Source organism: Arvicanthis niloticus, chromosome 5, assembly GCF_011762505.2.
Source record: "Arvicanthis niloticus isolate mArvNil1 chromosome 5, mArvNil1.pat.X, whole genome shotgun sequence".
Classification (NCBI taxonomy): Eukaryota; Metazoa; Chordata; class Mammalia; order Rodentia; family Muridae; genus Arvicanthis; species Arvicanthis niloticus.
Window position 1 is genome coordinate 3195090 of NC_047662.1, and position 11637 is coordinate 3206726.

General features: G+C 48.6%; 1 long non-coding RNA gene across 1 annotated transcript; it reads left to right on the forward strand.

Annotated features, from left to right (window-relative positions):
• Window positions 1-1821: 1821 nt before the first annotated feature.
• Window positions 1822-10380, forward strand: LOC143442265 (uncharacterized). Its single transcript, XR_013110293.1, has 4 exons — window positions 1822-2221; window positions 2596-2923; window positions 6006-6772; window positions 10020-10380. It is a non-coding gene; the product is annotated as an uncharacterized LOC143442265 (long non-coding RNA).
• The last annotated feature ends 1257 nt before the right edge of the window (window positions 10381-11637 follow it).

Here is an 11637-nt window from a genome sequence, read left to right on the forward strand (position 1 = left end):
GACTGGCAGAGCTCACTGATCTGATCACACAGCCTCATTGCTCAGAGACCCCAGAGGAGAACCCATGTCATGAACACACCTAATCACTGAGCATGCCCACTGAGAAATACCAGTTTTGCAAATATTCTATTATAGATACACGGGGGTTTAAGTCAAACATTCCCATGTGTCAGTAGAGATGTCAGAAAGTGGAGAAAGGTTTGTCTCCACTGCCATTCAGAAGGAGGTCACTTCTGAAACTGCACACTGGGTCTTGGGCTCCGACTTCAGGTGGAGAAGCCCAAAAGGAAGATTGGCACGTCCCGTAGGCTGTGCCTGACCATTGGCATGTGGAGTCACTGCTGAGAGAGAGTGTGGAGTCAGATGCAGGCCATGTACACACTGGCAATGCAGGTTAACATGACAGATGACTGCTCACCACCACTGTTGGCGGGAAGAAACCAAAGTATTGTCCAAAGAGATCTGCCTTGTATTGCCCTCCCATGAAGCCTGAGGCTGGGGATGTGCTCTCTGGTGCCTGTAGAACATTGTGCTCAAATTGTACAAGGGCTTATAGTTGCCAAAGAAAATGTTTCCTGTAGTCTAATTTTATCTACAAACAAGCGCTCTCTCTCTCTCTCTCTCTCTCTCTCTCTCTCTCTCTCTTGACCCAGATGGTTATTCTACAAATAGTCAAGGTTCCAGGTAAGTACACTTTAGAGGGACATGGTATAGGTCAGCTTTGCTTGGTGGTCTTGGGCAGGATCACCCCAGATAAGGGGCACATTACAACAATGATCTCAGCCCCTTGTGGGCCTCTGCTGCACAAATGAAAGAAAGAAGACTGTACGGAAGCCTGCATGTCTGGCAGACACCTCTGCAGAGAGCAAGCAATCCCATCTCACATTTCTTGGATCCCTAAATCTCCTGGCTTGGTGTGTCTGAGCCTTTATTGTAGAGGTCAGGGGCCACCAATACTAACTAGCTGGGAGAACGCCCTGTTTCTGATGGCCAGATGCTCATTTGGAATGCACAGCAGGCTCCAAGCCATCAGCAAGGGTGTGCGCTGTGGTTGTTCCCTGTCATTTGCTGCTGTCTCCTCTGCTTCTCCCCGTCCCCTCTTCCTCCTCTCTCCCCTCTTTTCCTCTCCCCCTCCTTCTCTTCCCTCCTCTCCTTCCTCTCCTCCTTCTCTTTCTCCCCCTTTCCTCTTCATTCTCCCCTTCCTCCTCCTTTCCCCCCTCCTTCCCTTTGCTCTCCTGTCACATAAGCAAGGAGCAGACCTTTCAGAAAAATGTGCTCCAACCGGAAGGAGCTGAGGGGTGGGGTCCCACACCCAACTGCCTTTCCACGCAGAGGTTGGAGAAGCCTGACTACTGTCACATCTTACGGTCACTTATTAACCTGATCCACAATGCCCCACAGATCAAGACTCACAGGATACTTATTAACTAGGTCCGATGTCATGGGAAAGTCTCCATTTCCCCAGTTCCCGCACCTGCCTCTCAAGTTAAACCACAGGGCAAATGGGGTGATGCTCACCTAACATAGGCTGTAAAGGGACCTCCCTAGGGTATAGCACCCCACCTTTTAAAAGGGTGTTTAAAATGAAGACACCTCGCTGTGTCTGGCATAGGGGTTGATACTCACACGCCCACCAAGTGTTCAGGCCACTGATGTGTGTAAACATCTTGCTTGAAGGACCATTAGACTTTGAATTTCTCTCCAGCTTCCTCTCGCTTCCCTCCCAGAACCGACTGGGAAACATTTATTCTGAATAAACAGAATTGTGTCCCCTCACCCATGGCTTGAAGGAAGTCTGTTCTCACTCTGACTGTGCCTCAGCTTGCCTTTGGGTTGACAGGTCTTGTGTCCTTGTGAAATCCAGACTGTGAGCTCAGTCTACCAGATGGTTACAGTATCAGAGGGCCCTAGACAGAGTCCAGTGACCCCGAGGGGGTGAACAGCTGCTGCCCTGGGACTCAGAGCCCAGGGACTCTGCAGCATCACCTGGGGGTGAGGGTCTCAGAGCTGGAGGCTACAGAGTGAAGTCTGGGCAAATCTAGGCTTTCTGCAAGTGACAGAGAGAGATTGAAGTGGGTGACCAGGAAGAGAGTTCCGCACCCCCTTCCAGTGTGGGAGGTTAGAACAGGCAACAAGCCTTGATGAAATGAGACTTGGAAGTAAGCTCCTTCTGACAGGACTGTGAAGAAAGATGTGTGCAAGAAGAGATTCATTTCCTCAGGTAAACATAACCCCGGGTGTTTTTCTTTGAGGCTGTATTCATTTATCGGGACTGGGAAAATAATTTCCTATTATTGTTCCCTATCCCAAGTCACATTCAGAGTGACTTTATCAAGCCCAGATAAAGATTGGGGGGGGGTGAGCCGGAGGAAACTGAGATCCTGCAGAAAGTGACTGCAGAAAGTCGCCATCTTCATATGAATGACTTAAGGGGCCAGCTAAGGAATTCATTATAATTCCCTGCAACAATGTGTCCAGAGTTTCCTGAGCACCCCAGGTTTATCTGTTACTTTTCAGGGTGTAGCACCCTTAAAAGGTTTCTCTTTTTAAATTTTTAATTGTGTGTACTAAGTGTGTGTGCATGTGTGTGTGCAGCGCCCCCAGAGGTCAGACCAGAGCAAGAGCGTGCTGATCCCTTGGAACCGGATTTACAGTTGTGATACTCCTGGGAACCGAACTTAGGTCCTCTCCAAGAGCTCGGAAGAGCTGGGCCATCTCTCCAGCCCCTGCTCCCTGCTTTTCTGTAGGAGGACGGACGGAGGATCCCACAGGAGTGACCAGCTAAGCCCTATCGGTAGCTCTTCTCCTCCGCTCAGCTGTGGGCGAGCACACCGATTACTGGATGGGGCCTTCGGGCTCCCATCTGCATCCCCCCAACCCCCACCCTGGAGGCGGGGCTCACTCTATACTGGAGATGTTCTCGGTAGGAAATCACTTCTACCATATTTTATATTCGAGTTGTTTTATTTTAAAGCAACAATTGCAACTGCAGTCAGGGCTAAGCTGGTAGAGGGGTTGCCTGGCACTGGGTAAATCATGCGTGGTGTGACTCTCCTGTAGTCAACATGTGGGAGGCTGAGGTGGAGGATCCCTGATGCAGCACGCAAGAGGCCAGCTCGGGTTGCAGGAGTCCTCTAAACAAACTCACAATACACAGATAAAACTTGTTAGAACGTGGGCCTCCTATGGGCTGGATCTCACAGCCTGAATCTGGCCACACTGTCCTGGAGTTCTCTGTGCAGCAGAATTAAGCTGTGACCAGCCCAACAGCAGCTCCCCACTCATGGGCTCAGCTAGTACCCGGATCTTCCAAGCTCTTCGTCCATGCCAGAAAACTTTCTACTTACACTAAGAGGCTGTGAACTATCAAGTCTTGCCTTTGCTCTCAGGGTCAGGGGAATTTGCTTAAGGAGTTGCTTTGAAGGCTGGTCTCTGAAGAGGCTCCTCTGACCTCTCCCTGCAGTACCTTTTATGATAGTACTCCATCTGTCTGTCTGTTTGTCCGTCTATCATCTATCTATCTCTCTATCATCTATAATCTATCATGTAATCTATGTACATATCTATCATTAATGTAATCTATCATCTGTCTATAAACTATGCATCTGTCATGTATGTATCTATATAACTGTGTATCATTAATCTGATCTAACTATATTATCTACCATTTTATCACTCTATCACTCTATCTATCTATCTATCTATTTATCTATTCATCCCTAACTCTCCCATACTCAACTCATTAAAGAAAGACTTTGTGATGAGTGTTTGTCTGCATGCACATTTGTGCATCATATGTATTCCTGGAGCCCTTGGAAGCCAGAAGGTGGCACTGTAGCCCCTAGACCTGGAGTTATAGGCAGTTTCAAGTCACTCACTGTGAGAGTGCTGGGAACTGAAGCTCGATCTGCCAGAAGAGCAGCCAGTGTTCTTCACCACTGAGCCATCTCTCCAGCTCCTTGTTCTCTCTCCTCTCCAGGCTCCAGACCTCTCTTTCCTTTAAGGTCCCATCATGTCCTAATCTCTGTATATTCTATTTCTGTCTAACGCTCTCTTCCATCGCTAGACCTCAGGTTGGCCTGAGACTCTTTCTCTACTACACTGTATCCTCTGGAGGGAATTATGTGTCAGCTTCCTTTCTGAACAAGTTGCTGCTGACTCTCTTCTTTCATCATATTCAACAATTAATTAATTAATTAATTAATTAATTACATTGAGATGACTACTAATATTCAAACAGTGGTGAACTACCAAAAGAGCCTTGGCTCTGTTTCCCCATGTCTTGGTTACTGCTGTGTCCTATCCAGCAGGGCAGTGAACAGGGTCCAGGGGAGCACATGAAAGAGAGAATGGGGGAACAAGCAAACACAAAGGACCACAGCTTGTTTATAGTCTGATCAAACCACTGTTTTACTTTTTTCACACAGGGGTTATATGCACATAGAGGCAGGATGTGGAGAAGGGGGTGATGCAGGAGCATAGGTGTTCTCAGGGGGAGTACAGGTATCTTCCAGAACAGGGTATCAGCTGGATGAAGAAGCAGGGAACAGGTCACTATGACTCTGTCTATGATTCACTTGTTTTTATCTAAGCTGGTACTATCCATCAAGGCTACCTATCCACAAAGTCTATGACTATTTGTTCTTATCCAGGCTGGTAATTTTCCACTAAGGCTACTTGTCTACAAGGTCTATAGCTATTTGTTCTAGGGTCAGTGTTTTCCCACAGAGACCAAGACTTTGTGTTAGCAGTCATGCATGGCCAACTCAGGCCCATAGCTGATTTAGGCCTTCCGTGTATAAGCAAGTCTGCTCCTGACACTGCTGTGAACAGACACCATGACCAATGCAAGTCTTATAAAGGACAACATTTAATTGGGGCTGGCTTACAGGTTCAGAGGTTCAGTCTATTATCATCAAGGTGGGAGCATAGCAGCATCCAGGTGGGCATGGTGCAGGAGGAGCTGAGAGTTCTACATCTTCATCTCAAGGCTGCTAGGAGAAGACTGACATCCAGGCAGCTAGGATGAGAATCTTATACCCCACCCCCACAGTGATATATCTACTCCAACAAGGCCACACCCACTCTAACAAGGCCACACTTCCTAGTAGTGCCACTTCCTGGGCTGATCACATACAAACCATAACACCCCATGAGTCTCAAACAGGTTTGGGAAAGTGTCCACTCCCAACCCTGCTGAAACCTGAGATTTCCCAAAGTCAAGGTCAAGTCAGGAAAACTGGATAAAGAGAGCATTGGCTACATGTTGAGAACTGCACTGCCCCATGCTTGGGGGCCACTATGTTGCCACCCACACTGCCTGGCTTTGGGGCCACTGTGTCCCTGCCCGAGCTGCTGTTCTGGTCTGAGGGTCAGGGTCTAGCAAGAGAGAGAGTGGGGATGAAGGGGAAGAGACTCAAAGAATGGAGATAAGACAGGGAGTATGGTCAAGTCTCTAGTCTCATTTACTAAAAGGAAATCCTGGGCATTTATACGCTTTGCCATGTGCCTTGTAGGTGTGGATACCACCTGCACCTTGCAGCTGGGGGCACTAAACAGCAAAACAAGATATGTGGGAAAAACAAGATGTTTATCAACTGTTGTGGGCTGTTGAAAACAAGTCTTTTGTCAGGATATATGGTTTGAGATGGCTGCAAAGATGATAGCCACTTTCTGCTAGGAGTCAGCTCCCAACAGCTACAGACACACAGACAGGTCAAGCCAAGCACAAATGGAGTGCAGGCTGGGTGCATTCCTGATTAGAGATGACAGCATGGACTCCAACCTCCTGCCTTCCTGTTCAAGTTTAGGGACTAAGAAAAGGATGTGGATCAGCAGGATATGGCTGGCTATGTTCTCCTCCTGTTTCTGGTTATTTGGTCAGCAGAGTCTCAGTCACCATTCATACCTCCTGTCCCCCACTCCTCCTTTCCTCTCCCCTTTTCTCCTCTCCCTTCCCCTCTTTTACCCCATCCCTACTTATACCCTACCTTTGCTCTGTCCAGATGTAGTTTATGGGCTGTTGTGATTGCCTGGAGGGGCGGTGCTCCTGGAGAGGCGGTGCTCCTAGAGAGGCAGTGCTCCTGGTGAGGTGGTGATCCTGGAGAGGCGGTGCTCCTGGAGAGGCGGTGCTCCTGGAGAGGCGGTGCTCCTGGTGAGGTGGTGCTCCTGGAGAGGCGGTGCTCCTGGAGAGGAGGTGCTCCTGGAGAGGTGGTGTTCCATCCAGTGCAAATTGGTGTTTTTCTGGAAAACCTTGTGTTTCATCCAATTAACCTTTATCTTGTTTGTTGCGGTAATTTGTACAGCCTTGAGCCATAACAAGAAAGAGGCTCCCTTCTCCTCAGTCAACCCAGTCAGTCACTCTCTCAGGACCACCTGACGTCAGCAATCCTGACAGAGCTCCCACTCCCTGATTTCCCAGCATGCACAGGGTGGGAGCTCCCTGACTCACTACCCAACATGCACCAGCCCTCATTTCAGCTCAAATTAAACTCAGTTAGCTGGGGAGGGGGTGCTGGGAGTCTCCAGTGGAAACTTCTGGATCGAGTCTAGGAGCGTGCATGGGTGGGACCTCAGGAACTTGCCCTGTTTCAAAATGTTTCAGGGTCTGAGCTGCCCCAGACCATGGCTACCAGGTACCAGGTACCGGGATTCATTCTGGAGCGGGCTATGCAGGATTCCAAAAGACTTCCCTGACTGCACTACTGTTGTGAAGTTGGGAAGAGCCATGGTCCCACCTCATCAGCATGACAGAAATGCAGGGGCTTGCAGGGTGAGTTCTAACCCCATCTGCCTCTCCCTCTCATCTCCCCCTCTCTTCTCTCTCTGCCCTTCTCTTCTCCCCGCTTTTCTCCCCTCATCTCCCCCTTATCTCTCTCTCCTCTTTCTTTCCTTATTACCCCCTCTGGAGTCCTGGGGCTCTGGAGTCAGTACAGACTAAGCAATGTCTGCTCTATGCTTCTCCCTCAAACTGCCAGCACTGTGCAGGGCACTCAAACACCCCCCCCACACACACACACACAGCTTCTCTTTGCCCAGAACCTGACCTTGGCTTTTATAGGGTCTAGTGCTAGTCACTTTAAGGGGAAGCATCTTTCAGAAAATAAAACCATATTCTAGCAAGAAACCTGCCTGGGCCTGTAGCTTCCTTAGCTCCGATTCCATGGATGTGGGACCAGCTGCTCCCCAGGTGGGTTTGTCTAACTTCTAAGCATGGCTAGGTCCGCAGCAGACTCACTCTATTTGTGTCTGTAGTGTTAGTACCAGGAAGGCATGAGAACCTTTCTGCCACTGCTAGGACCATCTTCAACTCTGCCTTTGCGCAGGCTGAGAAAAATCTCTCCTCGAGGCAAGAGCCGGGAAAAGCTCTAGAGAGAAGGTCATTCATCCCCAGAGGACGCACCCAGCTTGGCAAGCAGCATCGGCCTTAATGTATGGAATGCATTTGGCCAAGACCATGACAGTCATTAGAAATGGGCCCTGGGTGTCATTACCCCAGAGTCTGCCTGTGAAGTATGTGTCCTCTGAGGAAGGAAAGCATTAGGGCGCCTGAGATGAACTGGTCAGCTGAAAATGCTAGAGTGCTTTATCCTTGGAAGGAAATGAAGCCGTTTATTGGAGGACAGAAGTTCAGGATAATAGTTAAAGCAATCTGACATTTCCATAAATTAATGAGATGTGTGTCATTGGCATAATTCAATGTGTGCAGACATTGATCTATCCTCCCTGAGGCTCAGAGGAGGCTTTGGGCTGGGGGCACAAGTGGGAACCCAGGACCAATGTCATCAGACCTATGTCAAGGAGCTGATGATGGCTTTATCCAAGCAGGGTCCCCCATGTGTCTTCACATGCTCAAATGCTTACCCATTCACAAGCTCACACACATGCTCACCCATTCACACACTCACACACATACTCATCTATCCACAAGTTCACACACATGCTCACCCATTCACATGCTCACACACATGCTCACCCATTCACAAGTTCACACACATGCTCACCCATTCACAAGCTCACACACATGCTCACACACATGCTCACCCATTCACACACTCACACACATACTCATCTATCCACAAGTTCACACACATGCTCACCCATTCACATGCTCACACACATGCTCACCTATTCACAAGCTCCTTCATCCAGACACATCAGCAGGAAAAAAAGCAATGTTGTAGCTTTAATTTTTCAAACCTTATTTTTTTTAATGACAGTTCTTAAATGCTTTAACCTCCCTTCCAGCTCATCACCCAGCAGAGGTAGTGGGGAGAAGGTTATTATACTACGGGGGAAGTAGGCCTGTTTAGAAATGTTCTTTGGAGCATATCCCATCCGCATTGTCAGGAAATCAGCAGTTCAGTTCACAGGTCAATAGCAGCAGCTAAATCCACTCTCAAAAATTTCACCAATATTCCAGCAGTCCAGTTCTGTAGTGTCGGGATAGCAGCAGTGGTGGCAGGATCCAGCAGGAACAGCCAGGCCTCAGCCAAATTGGCACAGGTCAGCAGGAGGGATTCGGACCACCAGGGACACCAGGAGAAGTTCTTGACTGTGTCTTTCTTGACAAAGATCAGCAAAGACTCGAGACCAAGAAGCGTTTAGCTATTCAAGCAAGTCAAGCTTCTGTCATTGTCTGTTGAGTCCCGTTTATATTCCCTCAAAATGTCATGTGTCTTGTCTCGGCAGTGAGTCTTAGCAAAACTCCACATGAGTCTGTCTTAGCTGACATCACTCTGCCAATTGGCCTGAGTCCGAGGAAGCAGCAAGAAGCCGCAGCACGACACCAGAAGTTTTCCCCAGTGCGTTTCTCTCTATAGAGACTCAACAAATGGAGTGCAACTACACAACATAAGGCGGACATATTATTGTGATGTTAGCAAAGAATCCTTCACGTGATTTCCTCAGCAAAACGTCCTTTCACCTGTATCTGCTTCGGGAAAACAGTCCTTCACATGTTTGCCCCAACAAAACACCATTTGACACAAACGACTTTCCAAAGAAACCAGAAGTTTCCACTTCACAGTGTAGCCTGTCCCATCCTTTGTCCTTCTCCCAACTGGATTGAAAGGACTGGCTCCCTGATGCAAATACCTGGAAGTAAATTATGACGTCACCTCAGACTCCCTTCTGCTGTGAGCAGCAATGGAGCACACGCCCTCACCAAGCTTCCCATGGTCTACAGTCAGCAAAGAGCCTGGAAGCAAGACACAGTCAAGAAAGCAGAGAGACCCTCAGAAAACGCTCGCCGAGAGGCTAGGAGATGGTTAGAGGGTAAAGCCAGTACCATGCAAAGGTCATAAGCTTCAGTCAGATCCTGAGACCCTGCGTGGAGCTGGACACAGCGCACATCTATCTAACCAATGCGTCCATGGCCAGACAGAAGGCAGAGAAGCTCTCAGACCAGCTAGCCTGGTACACACAGGGCACACAACAAAGAGAGGCTTTCTCAAGGTTGTTGGAAAGTGAGAACTGGTCTACATATGCACATGTGCACACACACACACACACACACACACACACACACACACATACACACACACACACCAAGGCACACATATGTTTATACACATATTTCATACACATACATAAAGACGAAAAGAAAATAAATACCTACCACACTAGCTAGCTTTTGTCACAACTTACAGAAAATTTGACACAAACTAGAGCCACCTGGTGTCTTACTGAGGGTTTCTATCGCTGTGATGAAACACCATCACCCAAAGCAACTTGGGGAGGAAAGGGTTTCTTTCCCTCACAGTTCCCCATCCTTGTTCACAGCTGAAGGAAGTCAGGACAGGAACTCAAGCAGGATAGAAACTTGGAGGCAGAGCTGACGCAGAGGCCATGGAGGGTGCTGCTGACTGGCTTGATCCTCATGGCTTGCTCAGCCTGCTTTCTTATAGAAGCCAGGACCACCACCCTGGGGATGGCCCCGCCCTGGATCACTAGTTAAGACAAGTAGCGCAGCTTGATCTTATGGAGACATTTTCTCAATTGAGGTTCTCTCCTTTCAGATGACTACAGCTTGTGTCAAGCCGACATAAAACCAGCCAGGACACCTGTGAAGAGGGAACCGCAACTGTTGAATTACCACCATTAGATTGATAATGGCTATTACCGTGGGGTATTTTTTTTTTTGATTTATGATTGATATGGGAGGACCAGCTCACTATGAGCAAAATCCCACCCCCAATGCCTGCAGGTGCTGCTGGGTGGTATAAGAAAGCAAACTGGGAAAGCTATGGGGCGTGAGCCAGTAAGCAGTGTTCCTCCATGGCCTCTGCTTCAGATTTTGCCTTCAAGGTCTTGCTTTGAGTTCATGCCTTGACTGTAACCTATAAGCTAAATAAACTCTTTCCTCTCCAAGGTAATTTTGGTCAGTGTTTTATCACAGAAACAGAGAGGCAACTGGAACACACTGAGGGAAGGAAGGAAGGAAGAAAGAATCTATAAGTAAGGCCAGTCTCGATGCAGAAGGTTCCAGTTCATCTGGAGGCAAGCAGAGTGTGGTGGTTTAGATAGGTTTGACCCCCATATTTGAATGTGTATTTGAACATTTGGCCCACGGAAGTGGTACTATTAGGAGGTGTGGCTTTGTTGGAGGAAGTGCGTTGCTGTGGGGGTGGGTTTTGAGGTTTCCTATGCTCAGGCTCCACCCAGGGTGGAGAAGACCCTCCTCCTGGCTGCCAGCAGAAGACAGTCTCCTCCTGGCTGTCCTTTGGATCAAGATGCAGAACTCTCAGCTCCACCTTCAACACCATGTCTACCTGCACGCCGCCATGCCTTCTGCCATGATGATAATGGACTGAACCCCTGAAGCCGTAATCCAGCCTCAGTTAAATGTTGTCCTTTATAAGAGTTGCCTTGGTCATGGTGTCTCTTTACAGCAATGAAACCCTAGTCAAGGTGTGGAGGCTGTGACCGTCTCCAGCACCAACTGAAGGTCTCAAGTGACATTCATCCTCTGGTCTACTTCCTCGCTGTGCTATGGCGCAAACAATGATGACCCTTTGGGAGGGTGAACTAGGTGTGGTGGATATCCTCATCAGCACCTTAACTTCAGAGCACCATGGAGACACACCCTGGTGTGTCAATAAGGATATTTCCAGAAAGTTCACGGAAGAGCTAAGGTCAAATGAACACTTTGATTCCAGAACTTCACCTTCTTCCATCTCTGCCTTCAAGTTTACGGGCAGCACAGTTATCTGTGGGGCCCCTAGCGGCATGGCTACCTCATCTCTTGTGAGTAGGCTCCACCACAGGAAAACATAACAGTGCTCAGAGAAGATTCATGGGTGATAACCAAAAGCCAGCAGTTGTATTCTAAGAGGGCAAGAATAAAAGTGATTACAGCGATGTCCTCAAGCAGCCCATGGGCCAAGACCCCCGCATTATGCTCTTTGGTTTAATTAGGGTAAGACAGCTAGCACAGTCCAGTGCAGAGAAACCCTCTTAATGGTCAGTGTACAAAGGTGATCCTGGTAGTAGCCAAGCATCTTCATTTGTTTTCCTTGGGCGGGGGGCAAATGGGGATGGCGAATTAGCTCAAGGGCCCTATGCCGGCAGGGGCAGGGAGTATCTGATCCACTGCTGATGCCACTGTGTAAGCCTTCCAGAGACTGGACCCGTGCT